Source organism: Lipotes vexillifer, unplaced genomic scaffold (genome assembly GCF_000442215.2).
Source record: "Lipotes vexillifer unplaced genomic scaffold, Lipotes_vexillifer_v1.1 scaffold835, whole genome shotgun sequence".
In the NCBI taxonomy this organism is placed as follows: Eukaryota; Metazoa; Chordata; class Mammalia; order Artiodactyla; family Lipotidae; genus Lipotes; species Lipotes vexillifer.
The window spans coordinates 213,878-217,617 of record NW_006774135.1 but is presented as its reverse complement, the minus strand read 5'-3'; the positions used below and the strand labels follow the sequence as shown (position 1 = coordinate 217,617).

The window sequence follows — 3,740 nt, the reverse complement described above, 5'->3', positions numbered from 1 at the left end:
TTCACAGGTGACTTGACCTGGGAAAACTGTGGAGATTGACAGAGGGAACTCGTCTTTGAGCACCTGTTCTCAGAGCAACATTCAGATCTGTAGAAACATACCTAGGCTCATTGGATGAACATTTAGAATTCTAGTAAATTGCTCAGAGATTCCTAAAGTCCAGTTTAGAGGATCAGACCATGCGACTGTGTTGTTATTATTTTAATTTGTGCAGTGTCCAAAGTTACTTTTTAAAAAAATTAATGTGTTTATTTTTGGCTATGTTGGGTCTTCATTGCTGCGTGTGGGCTTTCTCTAGTTGCGGCGAGCAGGGGCTACTCTTTGTTGTGATGCGTGGGCTTCTCATTGCGGTGGCTTCTCTTGTTGCGGAACACGAGCTCTAGGCGTGTGGGCTTCAGTAGTTGCAGCATGCAGGCTCAGCAGTTGCGGCTCACGGGCTTAGTTGCTCCACGGCATGTGGGATCTTCCCAGACCAAGGCTCAAACCCGTGTCCCCTGCATTGGCAGGCGGATTCTTAACTACTGCGCCACCAGGGAAGCCCCCAAAGTTATGTTTTAAAAAGTGTTCGTGCTTTTTGTAAAGTGATTTGTTCTAAGCACATTACAGGTCATTCAAGTGTTGTTCAAAAAAAAGAAAGAAAAAAGAAATTAGAGTTAATTATATTTACAGTAATACCCAAAGACAAAATATTTAGTAATGTTTAACAAAAGATGTGTAAGAGCGCCTCTCCACTGAAAGCCACAGAACATTGCTGAGAGAAATTAAAGACAACTTGAAGGGGCTTCCCTGGTGGTCCAGTGGCTAAGACTCTGTGCTCCCAATGCAGGGGGCCCAGGTTCAATTCCTGGTCGGGGAACTCGTCCCACGTGCCGCAACTGAAAAAAGATCCCGCGTGCCGCAACTAAGACCCGGCGCAGCCAAATAAATAAATAAATATTTTAAAAAATAAACAAAGACAACTTGAAGAAATGGAGAGAGAGCATGTTTGTAGATTAGACGACTCAATATTGTTAAAATGTCAGTTATCCCAGTCAAGATTCCAGAAGGCTTTTTGTAGTAATTGACAAGATGATTCTAAAACATGGAAATGCAGGTGACCTGGAATTGCCGAAGCAATTACACAAAGCAGGGCTTCACTCTACCTGACTTCAGGCTTTCTGTAAAGCTTCAGTAGTTGAGACTGTGTGGTACTGGTGACACACAGATGAATGGAACAGAATAGAAAGTCCAGAAGTAGACCCACACACAGACAACTGATTTTCAACAAAGATGTCAAGATAATTTAATATGAAAAGGAAAGTCTTTTTAACACATGGTGCTACAACAACTGGATATACATAGGGAAGAAAAATGAACTTGATCTTTACTTCACACCATGACACAAAAGCAACTCAAAGAAAATACAGGAAATCTTTATGACCCTGAGGTCAAGGCAGAGATTTCTTAGGACGCAAAAAGCAAGAACCATAAAAGAAAAAAATGGCTGCATTCGATTTTATCAAAATGAAAACATTTGTTCTTCTAAAGATACCCATTAGAAAATGAAAAGACAAGTCACAAAATGGGAGAAAATATTTACAGTACATATATCTGACAAGATACATGAAGGGTTAGCACATAATAATAGACAGATGACCCAGCCAAACAGCGTGGCCCAAAGATGTGAATAGATGCATTACGAGAGATGTAAGATGTGTGAATGGCTGACAAGCAGGACAGAGGTGCTGACTGTCGCTAGTTACCAGGGAAACGCAGGTTGGAACAGCAGGAGAACCGCTGCCCGCCCACCGGTGCGAGGCCGCTAGCTGGCAGGGCCAGAGCAGGTGAGCCGCCCACTGCACACGGAGCTGCTGCCCGAGAACAGCAGGGCAGCTTCCCAGAGAGTCCCCTTGACCTGGTGTTTCTAAGTATTTACCCAAGAGGAAGGAAAGCAAGCAACTGTGCAGGAACGGGCCCAAGAACGTCCCCAGCAGCGTTAGCCACCAAAATGTGGAAACAGCCACATGGCCATCAGCAGGCAGCGGGCAAGGGAAGTGTCCTTGCAGTGGATGCCACTCAGCCACGAGAGGGCAAAGTACAGAGGAATCTGCAGACTGCCGTGGCCGTACTGAAGGGCAGGAGCCCGACACGAGGTGGCGGACAGTGTGGTCCGTTCTCCTGAAATTCCAGAAGACACCGTCCACGTGCAGCGGCAGGGCTTGGCCGGGCAGGCGGGGGCCATGGAGGGGCTGCACGGTGTGGACACTGTACTTAGCCGTGTCCACTGAGTAGCAGACAGAGGTGTCGACTGAGACCTGATTCCTGAATCAAAGGTGTCAATGCGGCTGTGACACCAGTAGTTGCCACCTGAGGGGATTTCACATTCTAGGAAGGGGATGGTGCCCAGGAAAGAGCAGGTGTTCTTTTTGTTTTTGTTTTTGTTTTTGCGGTACGCGGGCCTCTCACCATTGTGGCCTCTCCCGCCGCGGAGCACAGGTTCCGGATGCGCAGGCTCAGTGGCCATGGCCCACGGGCCCAGCCGCTCCACGGCATGTGGGATCTTCCCGGACTGGGGCACGAACCCACGTCCCCTGCATCGGCAGGCGGACTCTCAACCACTGCGCCACCAGGGAGGCCCAAGAGCAGGTGTTTTTAATGGGGGGACTTGACGTGGGGTGGGGAGGGGCGGTGTCTGCTCCATCAGCCTGGACTAAAGGCAGCACAGAGCGAATGGCAGGACAGACCCCAGCCCGGGACCCCCAGGCCCTGGGCCAGTGGGCGGAGGGGCTTCTCGTCCCCAAGCCCCAAGCGCGCCCTTTGTGGAACCTGAACCAGCCCCCCTCACGCGCAGCTCCACCCTGCAGCTGTTTTTGTTAAGAAAAAAGTGTTTTTAGAGGGGACTTTTATGTGTTTGGGACAGATTATAATTGTGGTTCCCACCTTTCAGAATAAAAACCCGACTAACGATTTACTTCCGGGGTTGTGCAGGCCGGTGCGTTTCCCCGGTTACGTTAGAAGTGTGGCACCGTGAGCACCGAATCATGTGGGCTGTCGCGTTTCATGTGGTTTTAGCGTTAGGAAGTTTACTTGCAGTCTGTGGTGGTATTTTGTCTGTTTGCGCTCTGGATCCATCACCCCGCCAGAGGCACCTGCACCCAGTACTGCCTGTGCCATGGCTTTTATTGCCCCAGCTGGATGCTTTTCACACACCCTCCCGTGATGACAACAGGGCAGACGGCACAAAACTGTAAGACCGAGGGGTCCTGACCAGCCTGGCCGCCCCAGAGGCACCCTTGCCATTCCGTCTCTGGGTGAAAATACTGGAAATCGAATTCGGGTCTCATGAGGACAGGATGACACGGCGGCCGGGAGGGCCGTCCGAGCTCGGGGCAGGACTGGCTCACCCAGACCCGCCCTGCTCAGCGCTTCTTCCCGGAGGCAGGAGGCAGCAGTGGACGGTGGGGAGGTGGCGGAGGAGGGAGTGAGTCCGTCAGATCCTGGCCGGGTGGGCCGAGCCGGGGGGCTCCTCATGAAAAGTCCGGCTGGAGCCCGAGCCCCAGGTGTGGTTTGGCTGCACTTGGCCAGCAGCGCGGCCTCACCTGTCCACCTCGACTTGCAGGCCCCGGACCGAGGGTCTGCCGGGCTCCAGGAGGGCCAGGTAAGCATCCTGCACCCTGGCCCTCGCCCGGTGCCCTGCCCTGCCAGGCGTCGCCTGTGGCCACACGGCACCCCTCTCTCTCGCAGACCCTGAGCTCCGGGAC

The 3,740-nt window shown here is 52.0% G+C and overlaps 1 non-coding gene across 1 annotated transcript; it reads left to right on the top strand.

The window, feature by feature from the left end:
- The first annotated feature begins 783 nt into the window (after window positions 1-783).
- TRNAG-CCC (transfer RNA glycine (anticodon CCC)) lies at window positions 784-856 on the top strand. The gene has a single exon. It is a non-coding gene; the product is annotated as a tRNA-Gly (tRNA).
- Window positions 857-3,740: the final 2,884 nt, after the last annotated feature.